Genomic DNA, 24,706 nt, shown 5'->3' with positions numbered 1-24,706 from the left:
TCTCCCGCTTCCTACACGTAGGCAGCGCGAGCGAGTGCTCCCTCCCGTGAAAAGAGAGCCACGAGCAAAATTATTAGTCCCACATCAAAACTTTAAGAGGATTTCAACAAACTTATATACCCTGGCCCGAACGTAACCGTCAGTCAACCAGGTGTGTGCGGGAAATGCGAGCGCTTGAAAATTATTAGTCCAACTCATGCTTATTGTGTTCGGGCCCACGTCCATATGCAGCTAGCAAGTTGGGCCGGCCCATTCCCGCACAAGCCCGCGGTATGCACATTATTTTAGTCCCACCTCGGAGGTTTAAGAGGAGATTAGCCGGTTTAAATACCCCGCGGGGCAACTACACGTCAAGCAGTTGTCGTGTTTCTTGTTCGATCCCGACGCCTTCCACGAGGTGGTGCAGTGCTGCTTCAAGCGTCGCGCCCCCACCCTCGTCCTCAAGCTCGACTTCGCGAAGGCATTTGACTCCATCGACTGGGGTAGCCTCCAGTGCTCTGTCGTCGTGGTGGAACAACCGATGCCATGGATAGGCTTAAGTTGGGGCCGGATGTACGCTTGAGGATCCGGGTTAGGGGAAGGTTAAGAAAGAGAGAGAGAGATTGAACTCAAGGAAGACGTACGGACTACAAGGTGAAAACCTCTACCCAAGTGTTGATCGTCCCGCACAGGGGTGCCCCTCCTCTCCTTATACAGGGGAGAGGAGGCTTACAAAGGAAGAAACCCTAAGGGTATCTTTGATGATCTAAGCTACTTTATAAAGCTCTTTGGCCCCAGTGACGACGTTTCTGTCTTCAATCAGAGAGCTGATGACCTCGTCCGGTATCTTTAACATCAACAACTCCTTTGGCGTCAGGGCTTCGATTAAAGCTGAAGTGCTTCGCTCATCTTGTCCTTTGGTCCTTGAAGGAATCTTTGACTGGAATGCCGACATGCTACAGTTGAGCCTATGCCGGATCTCCGGTATCTTTACCTTCCAGCTCCGGCATCTTTGCCTTTGTATCTCAATCTCTTATGTTTCTCGTACTCCGGTATACCCCTCCTGGTATACCGGTATGTATCAACTTAGCACAGTTCTTACTCAACTTTGAGCATCCGGATTAATCTTTTATCCGGTGTACAAATGGTTTATCATGTCATTTTTACCATAGTCTTGGCCTACCGGGGGCCATCCCCCCGACATTAGTCCCCGAAGCTGGTGCGGTCCGGCTGATCCTTCCGACGGACCACACAAGGTTCCTATTCCATACCTACTGGATTAATCATTATGGTTTCAAGTTAAACTTAGCCGGTGCTTTACCGAACCCATTCCGAACAGCCGAACTCATCCGAGCTTTTCCGGCCTCTTTTCGACGGTTTCTTTTGTCATTAAGTTCTCCTCGGCGAAGTCGAGAATATCTCAATTCTTGTGCCTGTGAGTGACATGCGTACTGTAACTGACATGGCAGTGTCAACGGGGGTCAAATCCCTCGTCTCCCGCGCACATTTAATACGCCGCAGTTGATCCGTGTGGCCCTCCGTGTGGCAGCTTCCAAAAACGCGTGTACCTCCATGCCACGTGGCGGCCCAACTGCTGAAGGGACGTGGGCCGGACGGTTTCTGGCCCACTAAGCATCCTTCCTATTTAAGGGTGACGGTTCCTTCTCGCCCTCACCGCACTTCTCACTTTCGCCATTTCCAACCTCAGAGCTCTCCGCCTCCCGAACTTTTGCGCCGCCGCTCGTCGCCGAAGCCATTCTCTCCGGCGATCCTCTGCGGGGACTGCACTTCCTTCGCCATCTCGTCTCTCATCTTCACCATCCTCCTTTCTGACGAGCACTGCCTCTCGAGCTCCTGCGCCGCCGCTCACCGCCGGAGCTGCTCCTCCAGCGAACCTCTGCTACGCGACCGTGGGGAACTTCCGCCGCCCGTTTAAGGTCAGTGTGCCTCGATCCACTTCTTTTCCCTTCTCTGTGTTCTTTGTGTTTAACATAGGTGCGGTAGATGTATTTACCCTCTTTTTCTCTCTTTTTCTCTTGTGTCTAGATTTTCGCGAATCGAATAGAAGTTCAGAATCTTGTTGTTAGGTGAACACACATCCCTGTCCTCGCTATCTCTCTCTGTTTTCTTCTTCTTCTCCAAGGCAGTTGATCAAGGCCTCACGCCGGCAATCACACCGGCAAGGGGGCAAGGGTGTGACATCATGTTCCCTTCCTCTCTCTTTTTCTCTCTCCCCGTCAAGATTGGCTCGATTTTTTAGGGTTTCTCCGGTGGCGGCGCGAGAGGTGGTCTTGGTGGAGGGCTGCAGATCTTGCGGAGAAGGGGCTGCTCCGACCGGCCGGTCTCGAGCGCGGCGTCGGCGAGGGAGACGGTCTCGTCTTCTTCATCGATACTCCTTCTCGCGTCGCTGGGGTCCCGCTCCGGCCCGTCCGCGTGCTCCTCTCCGTGGCAAGCGACCCTTCCCCAAGCACGAGCGCGGCGGCGACTCTCCATCTTTCTCAGTTTGATTTAGATATTTAGATCTCAGAGGTTAGATTCGTTCATGGCAGGCCCCCTCCTCACCATTTTCCTTTGTTTTGCGGTGCACATTCCCCTAAAGCATAATGGAACAATTGAGGTGAAGATGAAATTATGTATGCTTAAGTCAGGGTGTGCTTTTCATTCCATTCTCTAGCTTCAACTTGCAAAATAGATTTTCTTTTAGCCCTTGCAGGTTAAATCTTGGTAAGTTTCAACTTTCATAGATTTGTTCATGATTGCAGAGAGGGGGGCAAGGTTAAAATATCACTTACACTAGGCTGTTGTTTCCTGATTTGCAGATCTCCTATACATTGATTTGTGGAGGCATTTGCACTGATAAACAAATAAGGAATAAACGAAGCATCCAGGTTAGCTTTGTATTTACCTATTAGCATACTTTCAGTTATAAATATTTGCATCCAGATTACTTTGATGATTAATTTATATACAATCATCTTTGTTCATACTTGCTTTTGACATCTTTATCCGTATTGTCCATCATATGTAGGCTTACATTCAGCAGGTAGAGAGTGGCAAGCTGAAGCATTCTCAACTAGATCAGGATGTGCAACGGGCTCATTCCCATGGGCTTTTCATTTTTGCACCTTAAGCAAGATCACTCGAGTTGGAAAAGTATCATTGAAGTTTTTTTTCTAATTTGTTAATTTTGATACTCCCTCCGTTCCATTCTATAGTGCCTATAGATTTTTGGCATTTGTTTCACAATATAAGGATGTAGCTTGGCTTTTTTCAATTACCCCCTCCACCGGTCAACTTCCACACGGCATGCATAAAAAAATCCATACAAAATAGGAAAACATTAATTGAGATTTCTAATGCATGGCCCCAAGGATTGATTAGATTTAGGAAGCAATGTTTTTCTTTCCTTAATTAAACCTGGCTACACATATATGGAGAGTTAACCAGACATATTTATGAGATTTGTTATGGTAAGTTAGGAAGTTATCGATTTCCCTAATTTTAGTCCGATCTCAAATCGTCCAGCCAGGGGGTCTTGTGTAAAAATACTCTTGCGCTAATTTCCTGTCAAAAAACTTTAAGCACTATAGAATGGAACGGAGGGAGTATACAGTAACGAGCAAGGTTTTTATGTTATCTAAAGGTATATATGATGCCCCCCATAGGGGGTCTCACAGGGATTTGAGATTCTGGACCGTCCAATCTTCCCACCTGGCCAATCTCATACGTCCATTTTTTCACTGCAGGACGTATAAAAGAAAGCACCCCACATTGAGAAACCCTAGCCGCCTCCCGTTTCTTCCCCAATCCCGCGTCTCTCAGCCTCCCCAATCCCGTCGCTCTCCTCCTCCCCCAATCCCATCGCTCTCCTCTTCCTCCTCCTCCAATTGTTGTCTTCCTCCTCCTCCCTAACCGCCTTCCCCTTCTCCTTCCCATGGACGAAAATCGCAGTGAATACCCTGAGCTCCACCCAGCAGCTCCCCTTAATGGCCGGCATGTGGGGAGGAGCACGGGAGGTCGCCGGCTGCCGCCATCCCCGGCTCCACAGCGACCATGCCATGGCTGGGCAGAAAGTTTGGCCGCCGGCGGGAGAAGCGTCGTCCATTAATGGCCGGCCCGTGGGGAGGAGCACGGGAGGTCGCCGGCCGCCGCCATCCCCGACTCCACAGCGACCGTGCCATGGCTGGGCAGAACGGTTGACCACCAGCGGGAGAAGCGCCGCCCATGGCTCCGCCGTGTGCCGTCTAGTCGCCGGGACGAGTGCACCAACAGGATGTGAATGGGATGATGCTGGTGTGACTGCAGGCTCCCCTTGCTTTCCATTGTCTTATCTCTCCATCCTCTCCTAATTGCCTTTACTTCATCTCATGACTAGGCAGGAGGGCAATGGAATCGTCATCGTCACTCCATGAAGGAGGAAGATCATAGGCTACAAACGGAGATGCAGTGTTGGGGCCGGGTTTACCTCTTTGCACAACATAAATTTTTGGTCTGGATGGTTTCTGATTGTTTTTACCTCATGTATTTCCTACTTATGGTGCTCTGTAATAAGAATGTTCTATTTTGAGGGGTTTTGGTTGTTCCTTAGTTGCTTCATTGCCTTGCGGATGTGTGCATCTGACAGGAAGTGGACAAAGCCACAACAACGGCTCGCAAGGTAAGAGGATGGGACGGCGAGAGGCTGACGCTGCTAGTGCAACTAGGCTTGTGACATGCGACCATGGCCAGGGTAAGCTAGCCACTTCTTGTGCAGTGGTCTATGTCAAAAAATAATACCGTACTCACTTGTCGGTGGAAGCTTCATTGGTTTGTGAAACAAGTATCATGCATTCTCAGTTTTTCTATTGCAGGCTTATATTCAGTGGGAAAATAATCATCGAGAAAAAAGTACAGGTGATTCTTACTGGAAATAGTTAAAGAACTTTTTCCAATGATAGTAGTTATGTAGTTATAAAAATATTCCACGGCTGCTCTTGTGTAGGTTTATCTAAATGAAGTGTGATTATATAGATCTATTAAGTATTCTTAGAAGATTCTAAGGTTTATATAGTGAATTAAAGATTCATGAAAATAATTGAAAGCTCTGAAGCTTTTGTCTCGACACTTTCCTCTCGACATCTCGACAATTTCCTGTCATTAGTTCTACCATTTTGGTATTACCTTGATTCTTAAATGCTTTTGTTCATTTTAGCTAACAGCGATAGAAATTCTGAAGCTTACAAATTAACCATGATAGTTGGAGAGCGCGCACCTGGGAATATAGAGATCGGGACTACTGCCTGCCGGCTTCTGTCGCCTGTTCGTGGGAGGGCCGCCGCTGGCCAGCCAGTCCCACACCTCCTGTGATGCCCACCCTGCACCGTGCGCTCACCTTCTGTACCGCTGGCTGATAATCCGCAGTCACCTCCCACGGCTGTGCTTTTACCCATAGGATTACCTGCAGGGTCTTGAATGTTGAGCTTGGCCATGGACGAAGACTACAAAGGCGACCACAGCGTTGATCGGATCGGTAAGCTGCCTCTCTCCCTCCCAGTAACTATTTGATGAGCTAGCTCTCCCCAAGATGCCTAACATCCAAAAAAAGGGCAGTGTACACATGATTAGCCGGTGAGCTACTGTCCACTAATATTGCTTTCCAACCTTTGTAGGAAAAAAAGAGATTGCGGTGGATTTAGATGATTCTATTATATATGGGCTTAGATGTTTTCTTAGACGTGCATTTAGGAGGTCACAGCATCATGAAGGTTCATCAAGTGATAAGTATTGTATCAGGCAGTTCTGAACATCACTGGTTTTCAAAAAACGCCATGGTAAGATATTAATCTAATACAATGTATTATACAGTGAAACCATTCTGTACAGGTTCTTGATTCCTTTTGATTTGTTGGCAGCAGTGCAAGATTCCGGATTATTTGGAATCTTCATGCTGATGCAGCAGCGGAAGGTTTTAGATTGGTTTCAGATTATTTGGCGTTTTTATGGTGAGTCAGCGAAAATAAGCGAACTGACACCATCGTGGCCGCAGCTGCTGGATCACATCTTTGCCCCGGGTGCCGTTGTCTCCCCTGTGTACGTGATCCGACATATTTTTCCCTTGCTTGCTCTGCCATTTGAGTGCTGGATTTATCCTGACTATGTTTGCCCAATTTGTTTAAATGGAATGTTTATGCCGTTTTGCTGAATATATACGGCCATAAGTGGTGCTATGCTCATATCAATAACTGAACTAAAAAGGAAAAAAAAAGACGGGAGATAGATGACCGAACGGAGAGTTGAACGCTGACTATAATTTGAATCTTTGTAAGAGAATTACATGTATAATTAGCTAAGTATAATTATCTTAGTTGTACTATTCTGTTTGTATAGTGCTTTGTTTGTTTACGCTAAGCGGTTGTCCTACTCTGTACTAAAATTTCCTCTGTTTATTCAAACTGCACAATTGTTCTACTCTATTTGTTAAAATCTGGCGCTACAGAGTATTTTCAGCATGCTATAATGCTAAGCACTTATACAGTACGTGATCTTCTATTCTGCTTCTTAAATGTTACTACACACAACAAATTAAGCTATTGTTGCTTCTATTCTGTAAGCGTGGATGATAACATGCACCAGCAGGTCACCAAGCATGCATCCTCTTTACTGCCTATAATGAAGATTTACTACATCATATTCTAATGCATAAATAAATTTCTCCAGATAAAATGGTGTATATTCTATTATTTCAGTTCTTTAGAGTGTATTAACAATTAACATACTAATATCAGTTCTTCCATATTTGTGTCTGCTTTGCTCCACTCTCTCCATAAATACACAGTTTGTCTTAGCAAAAAATACACAGGTTCACATATTTAGACATGGATAGGCATTCAACCATTGTGTCACGCATTTGACATAATTTTCCATCTTTTTTTATTTAGATGTATGAGTCTTTTTACATCGTTTCTAGAGGCTTCTCATTTTCTACACCATGTGTATGCCAGCGTTTTGTTTTTACAATTTGAATATTAATGGAGATCTTGCACCTGCTTCAGTATGTTAGTGTTTTCTTTTCAGTTATATTTTATTTGCCAGGCACCGACTAAGTTATTTCCTTTCCAAAATAATAAGTAAGGTCGTCTTATTGCCTACATGGTGTTTGGTTCTTCTCCTTGGTCCAGGTTCTGTTGTGCTTGCTTAGCTGACTAAAATTCTGGAAAACTACAGTGTATAATCTACAGAACCTCTCTCTCTAAGAGGACCAAGGTAAGTGTTATTGATACACATGGTACCATTTTACACATTGTAAGAAGCATAAATCAGTTTCAGTGATAATTCACGACTATTTTATAACTTCTTTGGCAGCTGCCTGAACAATAGTGGCTATCCTTTTGATGATAACACAGGGAGAGATAATGTACGAGTACAGCGCAACCATGTTGCTGATGGGTTTCAGTTCCGTCTCAAGAATGGGCTAATGAGCATGGAGATTGGTCAGAAGGACAGTGTGAGTGTCCTGCCCACGCTACATTTTACTGAATTTGAAGAACATCGGGTAATTTATCATGTCATGCCCACGGTTGTAAAAGATGTTGCCCATTCACTTTATTTTTCATGTCTATGTGAAAACGATGAATTATATGTACGCCATAGTGCCATATCCTATCATCGGAGATTTAGCTGATGTCTTACACATAGGGAGCACGTATGAGCTTAGTAGATTCGGTCTGGTGCTACCAAAGACAATTCTTAGGTCAATTCATTCCTTTTTTGGGACGCAGAAATTTCATTCCTTTCTTGCTCACTCGGAAATAGAATCAGTTAACTTATCTATGTATAATAGATATTGAGCCCATTTCACTCTGCAACCTTACTGCTCTTAGCTGCTGAGCCGCAAAAAATAGATAACAAGAATGATAGAATAGCTGGCCAAACAGGATAAGTGTTTGTAAGTTAGTACACAACTCCTCTAGCCAAGGAAGTTTTTATTCCTGAACTACGCTCACTAGAGATTGCCTTTTATTTTTTAGTGGGGGTGTAGTGATTTCTGCTATGAATCTGCTTTCCTGAGATCTAAAAGCTTTCTCCATTACTTTTCCTAATTTAAAGATCTATGTTGTCGATTCCCTGGACAGGCAAAAAATTGGAAGAGCCAGATATGAATTTTAGGTTGATGTGTGATTCATTATTAAGAACATGTGCATGTTTCTGTGGTAATATTTGTTCTCTGAAACATGCTTGAACTTACTGTAAGCTGATCTTCTCTTCCAGGCTATAATCAACGATCCATTTATGCTCAACAATGTATTATTGGTGTTTGCTAGCAAGCAAGACATGGTTAGTAATGAAAGGTTAATTATATGTGAGCTATGGAAGAAACATGTTTATTATCTGACAGGTTAATTCTTATAACTATGTATGGATTTAGCTAGCGTAACATGGTTCTTCCGGTAGACACAAGGTTAGTAATGACTTGGAATTCTTGACTGTCTTTTTTATTCTAGCTAGCAGAAGTATGAAGCACTACTAGCATAGTTGAGGTGTCCTAACAACTATTGTCATTTATTTGGAATCTAGGACTATTTGATTCTAGCTAGCAGAAGTATGAAGGACTACTAGCATAGTTGAGGTATCCTAACAACTATTGTCCTTTATTTGGAATCTAGGATGAATGGATTGAGTAAATTTACCTGTAAATGAATTATACTATGGAAAAAAGTCTTCAGCAGAACTTCCTTGCAGAGAGGCCTGAAGGAGTTTAAGGATGGTACATGATCAAAATTAGAGACCATCTCGCGAAATAAAATTATCCACTCCTGAAATTACAACAGCATTAGTTTCTTCTTTTTGTTGAGAAACACCATATAGTAAGGAACAAAAAATTGACAGAATTTACACCATTTCTTTCAAATATTTGTTGAATACGGGCTTTTATGCAAACATTGCTGGAATTACTCTCTTCAGGTTTAACAATGGATGTTTTAAGTGAGCACTCATGGTCATTATTCATAATTGATGATGCAGAGAAGCCCAGGAACGATTGAAGAGCCCTGGACGCGCTTTTCCAAAAAAAATTAACTCCAAGTAGTACAAATCCTTTGTTGCATCGCATATTTTGCATCTGATTCAGTTAGAATAACGATGGAAATGCAGGTTCAATGGGTGCATCTGGTTGGTCTTCTTGTAGCTCTCAACATCAGCCTCATGTTCAGTTATCTTAGGAGTATAAACCTCAAATCTAATAGGGGTAGATCAGCAGCTAAAGGTAGAGACCAAAATTATGTGGAATTTGTTTGTGATTGAAACTAATGCTGCATTAGTATCTTATTAAACTATGGTCAATCAGCCATTTCTTGGGTATAGTGTTATATCATATCAATCACTTGCATTCCAATGGTTTGAGGAGATCAGAATAAGGGTCTAAATGATGTGCTTGCTTACTATCCACTTGTAGGTATACTAAAATTGTTGGAGTATGCGACTCTGTTCAGCGATGGCCTTGATGGAGCTTTTCTGATGGTCTTGCTGGGTATCCAAGTGATAAGCGATAAGTTTTTGTCCTTGCTGCAAAAAGAAGAAAAGGTAAATTACTTGACATCAATGCCTTTTGGACTTAGTTCCAGAATGATGATTTGTTGTGTTCAACTGCAACATCTTCTACCCTCACCTGATAAAAATTTGAGGTTGCATGTTATATAAAAGAGCCCCCGGTTATATTTGAGACAATTTGGTAGTCAAAAGGAATCTGGCATGGTTGCACTACCACTTTCTAGATTGAGGTTTTGTTTTTTTGTTTGTTCTAATTAGCAGCTTTTGAGTCTGTTCACCGTAACATGAGATTTATGCCACTTTGAATCAGTTAACCATGCTCACGGTAAGTTAAATTGGGTGATTTGCATTTATGATGTTTATTCTGTGTAATCTAGCTTTTTTCCTTTGGTTTATGGAAATGATAAAATAAGAAAGATGGAAGAATTTATGTTTCTCATCTCACTTTTATTTTAGTGTTGCAATCAGCCTTTGGGGTTATTTTGTCCTCCAAAAGATATATGAGGCAATCAAGTTTTTTCCTGGCAGCGGTGGCGACATCTGTGTGTTCGATCTGTTGGCATGGAGTGTGGCACCTAGGCCCTGGATATCAATGACAATGGGGAGCAGGTGTTGGCTTGTCTGGTAGTGAGACACATGCGATTGGTACAAATCTAAAGGCATCCTTCCTCGCTCTACATTCATGTTAGTTTTTCTTCCTGAATCATTTTCCTATCAATGTTATTTTGGCACCACCAAATTGCTCACCAGCTAGAAGCATTTGGGTAGGTTGGTGCCTAATTAAGGATCTCCATTGAACGCAAAAGTATCCAAAGATAATTAGAGTGAGAACCTATCAATTTTGTTGCTGGATTATCATTATCCATGTCCACTTGAAATATTGTGATATATCAAGGTGTCCTTTTGAGTTTAACTTTATGTGGCCACTTAATTTACATTTTTGGTATTTATCAGACCATAAGTCTGTAGTGCAGCCAACATCTTGATGATAAAAGGCCCAAATTATAATTAAGACATACTTTTGTTGTGTGTGGCACTAGGCATTGAAGAAAAACATCCTACAGGTTATAATGGTGTACCAGTTAACATTGCTTAAGTTTTTTTGGAACAAAAACATGGCCACCACCATGAAACACCTCGTTCTATAAGGAAAATTAGTAATACTAAATCTGGTTTTTAAAAGACAAGTTTGTCTCTTTTTTGGAATACTCTGCAGTTTTATGAACATATCCTGGGAGAAGCAAATGAGGGATTTGTTAATTTATTTTACTGCAGTAACCTAAACATCTTTTTACAACATTCAACAAGCATGTCCATGCTAAATTGGAAATTTGCTCCATAATAACTCAATGTCTCATTTCGGATAAAAATAAATCCGAGATGTGCGTAAATACACACTATAGCCTTCTTCGGATGTTTACTGCTTGCTTTGGTGTACACTCAGAAATTTAGGTTTCATCTCATACGGGTAAAAGGCACATTACTGGTTATTCTGTTTTAGGGAAGTCAATGTTGAGATGTTTCAACGTAATAGTACAATACATCATAGTTTTTAATGTTCTCTACATTAGTTTATGTTTCTTGCAATATTGTTGGATTTTTCTGTTATGAACATAATACAAGTGCCTTCAAGTCTTTGATAGCTATTCATGGAAGGTTGCGAAAGTGGTGAGATTGCGTGGTCAAGATTAATATCTCATCAGGCTCCTCGGATCCTCCCAAGAATTGAGAGTACACACATCCAATCTTAGGACAAGGCAGCTTTGGCATGACAACATTTGGGTTGCTATTCCAAAGGTACATCTCATCCCTTCAAATTATCAAATACGTGTTGTTTTTGCGCAAGCTTATGTGTTACTACTAATGAATTCATGTTACGGAAATTATGGATAACTTATGCCAAACAGTTGTCACGGCTTATTTCGTTTTGTGTCAAAAGTCAACTATGGTGCTTGAAGACTATTTTCAGTGTTTATTCTATTAACTTACCAACACACAGGTAAATAGTAATCACTCGCTACCATCTTGGTTAATATTTCCAGGATTCTACAAGATGTGCTGGAAGCTCACATAGGAGTCGGACAAAGAAACTCAGGGGGCGAGTCATCTTGTACTTGTATGACGGGGTTGTGTTTGAGGGCAATATGTCTCGAGGCATGAAGAGGAAATCATCTGCTCCATCAGCTTTCCCTATGCAGCACAATGAACTTACTAAGAAATTTCAGACTTCTCGCTGTGATGGAAGACACCAATATCCTGGTCCTGGAGATTCTCTTCATTTGATGGATAAGATAGATGTTGTTGATTCCCCATGCTTAATGCTGGGCGAAAAATGCATGCATGATTTCTTAAATAACAGAGCAAATGGCTTTCATAAAAAGAATTGTTGTTCCTTTATATCTAGTGCTTTATCTTGCTTCTGTTAATTTTAGTTTACTTGTATAAGCAGAGAAAATAAAAGTCAACATATTAACCTCCCGGGAAGTGGAGTGCCACAGCTATTTTCTTTAACTTGACAAAAAAGGTTCACAGCTGACAATGTAGTTACCTCCCATAGCTCTATGTCTACCGTGACCAGTTGGTATCGATGAGCCTTTTTTTTCTTCCAGAGACTCCCTAAGGTCCCCATCTGCCCCAGCTTTTGCTGCTTGACGCCGACATGCTCGTTTTTTCATAGTACAAATGTTTTTTTAGCTGAATGAATTTTCAGTTCATTCAGAAAAACTCAGAGAAAACTCATTGCATTAGCAAACTGAAGGTGAGATTCAGATTTCTTACTTTCTTACTTTGCATTATTTGAACAAAAAGAAATTTCTAATCTGACATACCCTAGCAGAGAGCACATCCAAAAGAAATTAACTTCCAGTCACCCATGCAAGAAGAACATACCGATTACTTGCATATAAGCCGAACTCTCTCTCTATTTGGTGAATCTGGTTTGTCGGAGGCACAGGCGGCCAAACAATTCCCCTTTTTTCTGGGAGCTCATCCCAACTTCTCTCGCTGGACGGCCGGAGGCGACCACCGCTGACCAATTCCTCTTCTTCTGGGAGCTCATCCCAGCTGCTCTCGCCGGACGGAGGGAGCTTGGAGGCGACCACCGCTGACCACTTCCCCTTCATCTGGGAGCTCGTCCTTAGTGCTCTCGCCGGACGGCCGGAGGCGTCTTCTGGGAGCTCATCCCTGCTGCTCTCGCCGGACGGCCGGAGGCGCCCGCCGCCGACCAGTTCCCCTTTTTTGTGGTAGCTCATCGGTAAAATTGATGAACATATGGTACTAAACCTCAATCAGCCACGAGACTTCGTAATTGTAATCTCTACCTTCTGCTCTATCTTACTACATCCTCGCTGAGTCGCGGTGATAGAGAATCATATCTCTGCATCGCAAGGATAGTTTACACTTGGCTTCCAGGAGACGCTACGTGTCTATATCCACTTTAAGCTTGCACCGCTTCTACCTAATCCATAAACAATATACTTTGTGTTGCTTTTCTTCTCCTTAGATCTGCTACCGCTACAATTCTTTCACTGATGTCTATTATATCGTCTGCTTAGAGGAAATGCACATTTAATCCCACGTGTACATGCTCCTGCTGCCGTAAAAAATATTTTGAAGTGTCAAAAAAATAAATTCCGAACCACAATTTGCCTCGCTCATATCGATATACTATGTACACACCAAGTTTCATGGATAATCGACTTATTTTGAATCATGTGTAAAAACAATAAAGAAATATCTCACCAAGAGTCTTTTTCTTAAAGGTAAAAAAACAGAGCCTTTTCTTAGCATCAAATTTGGTCTTTTTAATGAAGAACTCTCAAGTTTGGAACACACTCCTGTCAACTTTCAGGATTATAGGTTTTAGACCCAAACAAGGATATAGGTTTTAGACTCAAACAAGCAGGATATAGGTTTAGACCACTCTCATGTCAACTTTCCGTGCAACTATTTTGTAGCTTTTAAAGTACTGTACTATGTTTTAGACTATGTAACTCCAGTAATTAAAACCACAAATTATCTCATATTGTTATAAAGTGTTCTCTCCTCTACCGTTCTCTTAGCTTATTATCGACTTTGCTATGTAAAACCTAAGAAACATATTATCGTTTACCGTCGTTATATAAAGTGTGCATCCGCGCGAGTTCCACCAAGGTACCTGAGTACATTTGACTCACAATCAAGTGTTGGTTCATTTATCTTTCCATTCGTAGGTTACATCTTGGTGATGCAAATCCTAATTAGATTTACATTTCCTTTGTATTATGGCTTTCAACCATGTCGTGACAGTGCATTGCCTATGTAGAAAATGGCTTTAGTGTTCATTTGTTGCTTTTGTTGCTCTTGGCAGAATCAACTACTCTGTATGTTAATTGCTACAATATATTTTCCTCCTCTTTCCCTGGTTGTATATAAATAGTTGTTTCTCTATTTATAATTTAATGTAGTTCGCAACGATTTGTAAAACCTACTTTTTAGCATTTTATCGTCTATACATGTATTTGACAGGATCGTGCGCCAATGTTAGCATGCAGTTAGCTGACTTCAGCTATCGTCAATTACTTGACACTTTCAGTTTTGCTGTGATTTGATCTATTTGGTCGCTCAGAGATGAATTTTCCTGTCAGGGAAGAAGCTGGATAAGCATCTAAAGGTACAATAGGTGTACCCTCACCAAGCCTCCCGGTAAATCAGAAATTACCGATCGTAGATTTCATTTCCAGTCAATCCAGACCATCTTTTTTTTACCGTGGCAGTATAAAACGTGTATCCAACGGAAGGAAACCCTAGCCACGAGCCCCCAATCCCCTCCCGAGCGCCTCCTCTCTCCTCCTACCTCAACTCCCGTTTCATCTCCTCCTCCCATCACGTCACCGGCCGCCAACCTCCTCTCTACCCCTATTCTTAACATAGAGTATGAGTTGTCCGACATGTGTGTTATGTGCACTTGTTTAGCGGGGGAATTCCAAATTACGGGGGCTAACTGAATACTTAGTGGTGTAGTTCATATCACGCTTCACATACAAATAAATAAGACTAATATTTTGCTCAGATCCTTCTACACATATTGCCGGTCCAAGTTCCCATAATTGCATATTTTCTTTCGGAACAAAGAGAGTGGAGTGGGCTTTAGCTACCACATTTCCATTTGCATTTGCACAATATGTATATTGTACGATTAATTACTGCTCTTATAACTCTTGAATCTCATATTGCTTACAGATGGATTTGGCGCACGTTTCTACAGTGACAATTTTTGTTGAGTTGCACATAGTTGTACTTCCTATGATTGATGATAAATTTATGTAGATAATTCTATGTAGAACCCAATATTGCTTGCTATACAAACAATATCTTATATTTCACATAAATTACTGATGTCTAGACGTGATCACTTAGGTAGTTAGGTTCTTACTGATTTTTTTACATGAAGACTATCCTTATATTCTTCTTACCAAGCCTTAATGTAGACACGATAAGTGTGAATACACCAATGGTAGAAAATATTCTCGAAAACTCCAATGGTAGAAAAAATGGAAGCTCAAACAGGCTGATGCTATGAGCATTAGATGTTTTACCTACCATGCACCAAAGGAAAAAATAGAAGGTGCCTTTTCATTGATCAAAGGTACGTCAAGAAAATAAAAAAATTGTATCTATTTTGTATCTACAATAGATTGGAAGCTCTTAGTGAGCCTTTCTTAGGTTGAAAGTTTTGTGGAAATATTATCATATTTGATATCGAACTCCCGTTTCTTCGTATACAATGACAATAAAAGGTTTGTAATAGAAGCAATGCACTATTTTTCTATGTTGCAGATGGGGTTGGTGATGTGTTGCTCATATGGTCATATCCTTAATCTCGGAGATCGTTTCATGTTTTCCTCCAGCTTTCATGTTGATTCTTTCCAACATCTACCTGATGTTCTACATCATGTAGACCTACTGGAATTTTGTTAGTACTACGAATTGCCACATGGTTACTGGTATGTGTCCTATGTTTCCGTGTTTCTGCTATATCCACTTAGGGATTTGTTTGCTCGGCTTTGATTGTTTTTATTCAAAATCATTCCATGCTACTACCTTATTTTTTTTTTGCGGAGGTACTGCTTGATAATCACATTAACAAGCTTGCCAAGAATAATAGGAGGATTCCAAAATAGCGTTTTATCATCGATTGTACAAATACTAACTGTTTTTCTTAGTTTATTATCAAGTGTATTACAAAACGATCATGAGTGCGGGACGCCAGGGCTGCGCTTGATGTTGCTAACATATTATCAATTTCTATAAATACTTAATATAGTGGTTTACAAGCCATTTACAATGCCGGGGATGTGCGCTTGACTCGGGATTCCGGTTGATGCCCCAGGGCTATGGCGGGTCGGCATGAATGTTAACAAGGTCCATAGGTAGATTTTTGTAGATGTTTATTTTGTTGCTCCTTCCTTACTTAGAACATCTCCGAGTGTTAGTTACTATATTATATTTCTCTATTTTATTGGTTATATGCAAGTGTTTGTTGCTCTGTTTGTAATTTTGTGTTATGTATCTTAACAGTATCGTTTTGTAAAACCTAAGAAATATTTTATCATATTGGTGGTTAAATTTATCGTCGTTATATAGAGTGAACATTGTTACGAACTTCACGGGATCGTGCGCCAAGGCGCACATCTAAATCTAGTAAAGTTTGATTCCAGGGCCTCTTGGTTGGAGCAGCTCCAGGTGTAAACTCCAGCGCAGGTATGTTAGTCTATCCCCATTCTAAGAGTCTCTTGTTAATGTCCCCAGCATGACCGCAAATTTGTTGTTTCAAGCAATCGAGTCTGAGGTAATTTTAATCAATAATTTTGCATTGGACTGACTATTTGTTTATGACATTGAAGTGTAGATATAAACAAACATTGTGAGAAAATCTTAATTTTAATGAATCGACATCTACTAATTATTTTTCTTCATTAATTTATTTTGACAAGCCTTGAAAAAATCAACTAGACTGAAAAGCAGAAAGCAATGACCTGTTATAAGCTAAACAGTAGTTGTCTGTTTAGAACCCTAAGATACCGCTTTGTGATTCAGTTAGCTTCTCATGTTCCATCCACTTCCTTTCTGTGGTGCAGCTCTAGGCTGCATCAAATACATAAAAAAAATGAAAAACAAGTAATAGCAGCTATGAATTGTATACTTTTTCCTTGTAGTGTTGTGACACAGCTAAGAATCGGTGCATTTTTTTATCCATTGAAAGTGAAATAGCTGAGCAACGCACACAAAGGTAACAAAAATAGATTTCCTGTTTGAGAATAGGTAAGAATAGATGAGTAGTAAGAAGGGATTCAGAAACCAGATACTGGAAAATACAAGACTAGGCACCTCACGATCCATAATATCAGCAGAGTAACTGTTTCTCTTGGCCAAATAGGTTCTATGATGAAAGTTGAAAGTAAGGTATGAGCTTTATCCTGGTTCTAGCCTGTTACTGCTCACTGCTGCAGAACTACTGCTGCACGAGAAAGAATCTATGGACAATATTAGGGGGGTGCTGAAAATCCCTGCGAGTGACGTTACTGTGTAAGTGTAACGGGAACCAATTCAAGGTGAATTCCCTTTCTTATTGTTGTGCCAATGGATAAAGAAGGCTACTGAATCTCTCCATGTTTATCAATTTCAAGTGACAAACTGGGTGAAGGAAACTCGTTTCTGAGAGAGTTCAGTCAGGAAAGGAACAACATCGAGTTGCTGCGTTTAGGACTGGAGCTCACCCAGCTGGGACCTCCCTTGCTGAGAGATGGAGCCTTAACTGGATAGTGGGATCAGGGATGCGTTTCCAGTTTCCCAATCAATAAAATAGGTTCGGTTCAATGGTGTCAGTAGATATTCTATTACAATTTGATTGTCAGTCAATGTCACAGCTGCTCTCAAATCAAATATAGTCCGTAGCTACAAAGCTTGCAGTAACTGTAAAATGTGATCTGCTCATCTTCAAATCGACGTCTCACAACATTCTTCAACTCTGTACTGATGTGCCTTCTCATTTTCTCCAGAGCTAAACTTACCAAAGCTTACAGTTAACAGTTACAGCAAATGGAATATGCACCTCTGATATGACTATAATTCTCTGATAATGTATTGTGTTTTTTCTCCTGAACTCAACTTCCAGGTGGGGGGCGGCGGTTGGGGGAATTCAGTAGTCTTTATTTGGGAAGTTGGGGCACAATATATAACTGAAATTAGTTGTATCTCTTTTGCGGTTATCTGCGAAGTTGGGGGACAAGGTAATACTTCTATGAATGAATTCTATATTTAGATTTCGGCACATGACCTATTGTCTACATATTCATATGAAGACTTCTTTTACAGTTGTTGTCATTGTTACAACTTACAAAGGAGGAGATGCAACACTCTACTACTACCTCTACTATATCCAGGATGCAACCTCTAGAGATACTGTGTGACAAGACCAGGTTCTACCTCCAGCTGCTTCATCGCTTGGACTTTTGTTTTCATGTCATGCCTTGTAGTTATGTCCCTGTTCAGCTGGCTACACTTCAATGTCAGGCACATCTATCTATTTAGATCATCGAACTCTCTAATCTCCCGAACCGTTTAAATATGTTTACCTTGTCATCTTTTCCAAGAAAAAATGCATGCTTTCCTCTCACTGGTATTGTTCCTTGACTATTTGTTTATGACATTCATATTATTTCTCAACTAGGTTTCCCCTGACATATGTCTTGTTACAAGATCTTCTTCAGTTATCAAACAACCTGGTCTTAGGTACTTACGCAGCCAACCCATCATTCAGAAGAATTTACTGTATTTATGTCTTTTAGGTAAATTCATCTGCCATGTTTCTATTGATGTATCCATACCCTTACACAATACCAAAGGCATTTCCCTGTGGAAGAGTTCGTTTGTCATCTCATGTAGGGAGGCAATGATCAGTAGTAGTCTCCCTCATAAAGCGACATGTAGGTGACCGGCTAAAAGAATTTTCCCTATCTAAAGCATTATATTCTCTTATAGACATTACCAAAAAAAAGTTGTCTCTTCGTAACCATGAAATTATTTAGTTCTCATTTTCTGTATTTTTTTTCACTTTTGACTGAAAGTTTTTCATATAGGTGCTTCTGACGTTACTTTTTTTAGAACATGAAAGAAGGTAGAGGAGACCTCTCCCTTGGTTACAAGACTCCATAGACTAGAGAGAGGGTAAGGGGAATCTAGAACGCAGACGCAGCCAGGAAAGAAAAGCAAAAATCATATGCCTAGCAAAACTGTGACCTCACTGCAATATGTTCTCTTTGTTTCTGGTTGATCTGCATGACCAGATCGTTAGATCCTCTGTGATAGCTCTGATTAGTTCTGGGCGAGTTCTGAGCTTGTTAAATACCGTGTCGTTTCTTATAGCTTCAAAAGTCCCAGCAAACATGCCGAGAAGCAGATGAACCAAGTTTCAGAGTTCGTGTTGTGACTTGTGACTCGCCTGCTCTGCAAATTCAGTAATTATGCTAGAAGCAGCAGCTTGCTCTGTTAGGCCAAGCTTGTCTCACAGCCAGCTAGAATATTTGCTGTGAAGAGCTAGATGATGGATTGATTCCACTGCTGGGCCAACCATTGTCTGAACACCAAGCGTTGGAGACCATGTTGTTCCTAGCGTTGGGTCGCTCCTGATAGACTAAACAGAGAAAGATCTTGCGTCTATGTGGGTATCTCCTTCACCCTAACCCATCGATATGGCCACCAACCTCTTGCGTCATTGTTTAGAACTCTGTAGAGATCATTCGTTGTCTTTTTTTTGCCAGATATAAGCAATGTCCTACTATCATTGTTGGTATCATTATGTGGGGTAATGTCACGTATGCAAGTGAAAAGCAAATCTAAATGAACCTGCGCTGTGTGAGATAGAGGCATTATAAGATGAATTGTCCTTTCGGTGCTGTTGAACTGCAAGCAAACCGTGCAGTTTTGGTCAGTAGCAAACGAGTATAGAGCCAGGAATGTGCAGTTCAGTCTTCTAAGTGGGAACTAATAGTCAGCCCAAAAAACACACCAATTTTCTGGAGCCATGTTGACATTTTGTTAGGCCTTGCACACCTGGTAGCATTGTCATTGGGGAACGCCACAAGGGCGAGTAGTGTGTGCTGAGCTCGGGATATGTTGGTTCAGATACCACTTTCTCAACCAGCTGAAACATCCACCAGCTGCCTGTTCCTGCTAAGCAGCCTGTTGGACAGAACCTAGGCGCATCATTTTTTGTCCTTGGTTACATGTACTCTAAAAACATTGTCAGTATTTAGTTACTGAACTATTTCTGGTGATGCACTATTTACTGCTGATAGGTGCAACCTAGCGGTATATAAATCATAAGTATGTTGTGAACATGCTTTTTTTTGCATATATAATGTCATGTGGTTTTATAGTATGCAATGAATTACTCGTGAGAATATTGCATAAGGAATAATAATTGTTTACCAGAGAACCGCCCACTGCATAGGTGGGCAACTTTTACATTGTGCACTTTATATTCTGTGCATGTACACTAGTAGAAAAAGAGGATTCCGTCCAGCCCCATTAGTCGCGAAAATATAGGAACCGCGACTAATGGGGTCTTTAGTCGCGGTTCGCGAGGCGAACCGCGACTAAAGACCTGGGCCCAGCGCGCTCGGTGGCCAGCTGGTGGACGGGAGGGGCTTTAGTCGTGGTTGGCCAGGCCAACCGCGACTAAAGGTCCTCAGGCCTGGCCCGAAGGCCTTTAGTCGCGGTTGGCCAGGCCAACCGGGACTAAAGGCCCATCCCTATAAAAGGACCTCAGCTCACTGCACTTAGCCATTTGGTGCCACTTCTCTTCACAAACTTCACAAGGGGGTGTTAGATTTGCTTTTGGCTCCTCTTATGCACACAAAGTGTTTGATGAAATGCCCCAAGAGCATGGAACAAACATGATATGAAGTGTCGGAGCCACACTTGAGCTTCCTCATTTATTTTTTCCTCCTCGATCGCGGTTAGCAACTTGAACCTTTCATATGTGTCATTGATAAAATATGCATGTGTGTAGTTCATTGTTTAATTTCTATTGTTTGTAGCTAGTTAGTTTAACAAATGCATGATGGTTAATTATATATTTTATATTATAATAATGCAGATGAATCGGCAATGGATGTACGGTAACCGACTCTCCGACGAGTTCATTACGGGTTTGAAAGATTTCCTCGTAGTGGCTAATGCGAACAAGCAGGGGGGTTTTGTTATCTGTCCATGTGTTGCCTGTAAGAATCAAAAGGGTTACTCTTCCTCAAGAGACGTTCACATGCACCTGCTTCGGCAGGGTTTCATGCCAAGCTATAATTGTTGGACCAAGCATGGAGAAAGAGGGGTTATAATGGAAGAAGATGAAGAAGGGGATGATTTCATTGATGACAACTATCTTGATCATTTCGGTGATACTTTCATGGAGGATGCTGAAGGTGGGGAAGGTGAAGGGGAAGGTGAAGGGGAAGGTGAAGAAGAGTTACGTGATGAGCCCGCTGATGATCTTGGTCGGACCATTGCTGATGCATGGAGAGGCTGCGAAACTGAAAAGGAGAGGAAGAATTTGGATCGCATGTTAGAGGATCACAAAAAGTCGCTATACCCCGGATGCGATAATGGTCTGAAAAAGCTGGGCTGCACACTGGATTTACTGAAATGGAAGGCACAGGAAGGTCTATCTGACTCGGGAATTAAAAATTTGCTGAAAATGATGAAGAATATGTTCCCAAAGAATAACGAGTTGCCCGCCAGTACGTACGAGGCAAAGAAGGTTGTCTGCCCTCTAGGTTTAAAGGTTCTGAAGATACATGCATGAATTAACGACTGCATCCTCTACCACGGTGAATACGAGAATTTGAATGAATGCCCGGTATGCACTGCATTGCGTTATAAGATCAGAGGCGATGACCCTGGTGACGATGTTGAGGGCGAGAAACCCAGGAAGAGGGTTCCCGCCAAGGTGATGTGGTATGCTCCTATAATACCACGGTTGAAACGTCTGTTCAGGAACAAAGAGCATGCCAAGTTGTTGCGATGTCACAAAGAGGAACGTAAGTCGGACGGGGAGTTGAGACACCCCGCAGATGGAACGCAATGGAGAAAGATCGATAGAGAGTTTAAAGATTTTGCAGCTGACGCAAGGAACATAAGATTTGGTCTAAGTACAGATGGCACGAATCCTTTTGGCGAGCAGAGCTCCAGCCATAGCACCTGACCCGTGACTCTATGCATCTACAACCTTCCTCCTTGGTTGTGCATGAAGCGGAAGTTCATTATGATGCCAGTGCTCATCCAAGGTCCGAAGCAACCCGACAACAACATCGATGTGTACCTAAGGCCATTAGTTGATGAACTTTTACAGTTGTGGGGCAGACCTGGTGTCCGTGTGTGGGATGAGCACAAAGAAGAGAAATTTGACCTACGAGCGTATTTGCGTGAACCTGCTAAGCTTCTTGGGCGTGTATGGGAAGACAAATGATACAAAGGAAGCACGGCAGGACCAGCAACGTCTGAAAGACCCTGATGACCGGCATCCGGAATGGTTTCAAGGTCGTGCCAGCTACGCTCTTACCAAAGAAGAGAGGTCATCTTTTTTGAATGCCTGAGCAGTATGAAGGTCCTGTCAGGATTCTCGTCCAATATAAAGGGAATAATAAACATGGCGGAGAAAAAGTTTCAAAACCTGAAGTCTCACGACTGCCACGTGATTATGACGCAATTGCTTCCGATTGCTTTGAGGGGCTCCTGCCGGAAAATGTTCGAGTAGCCATTGTGAAGCTATGTGCATTCCTCAATGCAATCTCTCAGAAGGTAATCAATCCAAAAGTTCTACCACGGTTACATAACGATGTGATCCAATGTCTTGTCAGTTTCGAGTTGGTGTTCCCGCCATCCTTCTTCAATATTATGACGCACCTCCTGGTTCACCTAGTCGAAGAGATTTCCATTCTCGGTCCTGTATTTCTACACAATAAGTTCCCCTTTGAGAGGTTCATGGGAGTATTAAAGAAATATGTGCATAACCGTGCTAGGCCGGAAGGAAGCATTGCCAAGGGCTATGGAAATGAGGAGGTAATTGAGTTTTGTGTTGACTTTGTTCCCGACCTTAAGCCGATTGGTCTTCCTCGATCGCGGCACGAGGGGAGACTAAGTGGAAAAGGCACGATCGGAAGGAAATCAACGATATGTATGGACGGCCATTCTATGACCGAAGCACACCACACGGTTCCGACCAATTCCAGCTTGGTGGCTCCGTACTTTGAGAAACACAAGAATATTTTACGCTCGGACAACCCGGGAAGCCTCGAATCCTAGATTAGGAAGGCCCACATGGAGACTTTCGGCAGTTGGTTGAGAAAACATTTAATGAATGACAATGATGTTGTAGATCAGCTGTACATGTTGGCCAAGACACCATCTTCGGCTATAACGACTTTCCAAGGGTACGAGATAAATGGGAATACATTTTACACGATCTCCCAAGATAAAAAGAGCACCAACCAAAACAGTGGTGTCCGCTTTGATGCAGCAACCGAGAATGGGCAAAAGGTCACATATTATGGTTACATAGAGGAGATATGGGAACTTGACTATGGACCCTCCTTTAAGGTTCCTTTGTTCCGGTGCAAATGGTTCAAGCTAACAGGAGGTGGGGTAAAGGTGGACCAGCAATACGGAATGACAATGGTGGATTTCAACAATCTTGGTTACCTTGACGAACCATTCGTCCTAGCGAAAGATGTCGCTCGGGTTTTCTATGTGAAGGACATGAGTAGGAAACCGAGGAAACGGAAAGATAAGAAAACGATCAGTACATCATGCGATGATCCAAAGCGCCACATTGTTCTTTCGGGGAACAGAAACATCGTGGGAGTGGAGGACAAGACAGACATGTCAGAAGATTATAATATGTTTGGTGAAATTCCGCCCTTCAAAGTGAACACCGACCCAAGCATTAAGTTAAATGATGAGGATGCTCCATGTATACGGCACAATCGTAAGCAAGCAGGGGCACAAGGGAAGAAATGATGTGTAATAATTTATTGTACCAAACTTTGTTGAATGGATCATGTGAATTATATTATCTGTGATGTGTTTGGTGTCCATTTTCGAATAATGATTCGATTGATTCGAGATACCACTGATGATACATGAAATTTGGAGTGACCTAGTCATACTCCTGCCTAGGCGTATAATATGCATACTCGTAGTCTTCATAGTCGCCGCCGTTGTACTGGTATTCGTCGCCTTCTAAGTTGCCGCCGTCGTCGTCGCTGCTGTCGTCGCTGTCGTTGGGCGGCGCTCGTGGCTCGAACTGAGGTTAGTGCAGGCGAGGGATATCGCCGGCCGTGATGTAGTCCATGACGCTCTGTAGAGTCCGCCCGTACCACCATAGCCGACGGCCGGCCTCGTGGAAGTTCCCAGGAGGCAGACCGTCCTCCTCATACTCGGCGAGCGCCCTCTCACGCCGATTGATGAAGAAGGCGTCCCAAGTATGCTGGTTATCGGGATGCCAGCGGGGATTCATCCGCTGCTCCGGTGTGAGGTCGAGGTAGTAGTGGTTCGTGATTGCCGCCCGGCGCGCAGTACCTTGAGGGACGGGAGGGACCAGCACGCCTCCGGCGCTTAGGCTCCAGCCGGCGGGGACGCGGTAGCCCGGTGGGCAAGGGTAGTTCGAGGCGCAAAGCTCCTCCACCTGCTAGTAGGTTAGAGTGGGTGCGGTGGAAGCCATGAGAGAGTGATGAGAGATTGTAGAGATGTGATAATGCTGGCCAAGCCGGGCTACATATATGTAGTGAGAAATGGCGGGAAAAATGGGAGCGGGAAGATAGGAGGCGGGAAGAAAGTGGCGGGAAGAAAGAGGCGGGAAGACACGGAAGAAATGGCGGGAAGAAGAGGAATCCAGAGCTGGTCATCTAACCTTTAGTCCCGGCTGGTGGGTGCAACCGGGACTAAAGGTGGTTTTGTATCATCTAACAAAACTGTCGGTGGGATAAGGACGTTCGGGTAAGCTTTAGTCTCGGCTGGTGGGTGCAACCGGGACTAAATGTGGTTTTTGTGTCATCTAAGAAAACTGTCGGTGAGATAAGGACGTTTGGGTAAGCTTTAGTCCCGGCTGGAGGGTGCAACCGTGACTAAAGCTGTCGGCAGGATAAGGACGCATGGGTGGACGCAC

General features: G+C 42.6%; 2 long non-coding RNA genes and 1 pseudogene across 2 annotated transcripts; all 3 read left to right on the top strand.

The window, feature by feature from the left end:
• Positions 1-2,514: 2,514 nt before the first annotated feature.
• On the top strand, positions 2,515-3,610 carry LOC124685177. The gene is made up of 3 exons (XR_006997314.1): positions 2,515-2,703; positions 2,799-2,867; positions 3,008-3,610. It is a non-coding gene; the product is annotated as an uncharacterized LOC124685177 (long non-coding RNA).
• A 2,055-nt stretch (positions 3,611-5,665) lies between these two features.
• LOC124685176 lies at positions 5,666-10,026 on the top strand. The gene is made up of 8 exons (XR_006997313.1): positions 5,666-5,789; positions 5,871-5,923; positions 6,005-6,048; positions 7,137-7,221; positions 7,321-7,462; positions 8,227-9,039; positions 9,109-9,220; positions 9,410-10,026. It is a non-coding gene; the product is annotated as an uncharacterized LOC124685176 (long non-coding RNA).
• A 987-nt stretch (positions 10,027-11,013) lies between these two features.
• Positions 11,014-11,930, top strand: LOC124706493 (annotated as a pseudogene).
• Positions 11,931-24,706: the final 12,776 nt, after the last annotated feature.

The sequence above is a fragment of the Lolium rigidum genome, chromosome 1 (genome assembly GCF_022539505.1).
Source record: "Lolium rigidum isolate FL_2022 chromosome 1, APGP_CSIRO_Lrig_0.1, whole genome shotgun sequence".
Lineage (NCBI taxonomy): Eukaryota > Viridiplantae > Streptophyta > Magnoliopsida > Poales > Poaceae > Lolium > Lolium rigidum.
The sequence above is the reverse complement of the archived record's forward strand: the minus strand, read 5'-3'. Positions and strand labels throughout refer to the sequence as shown.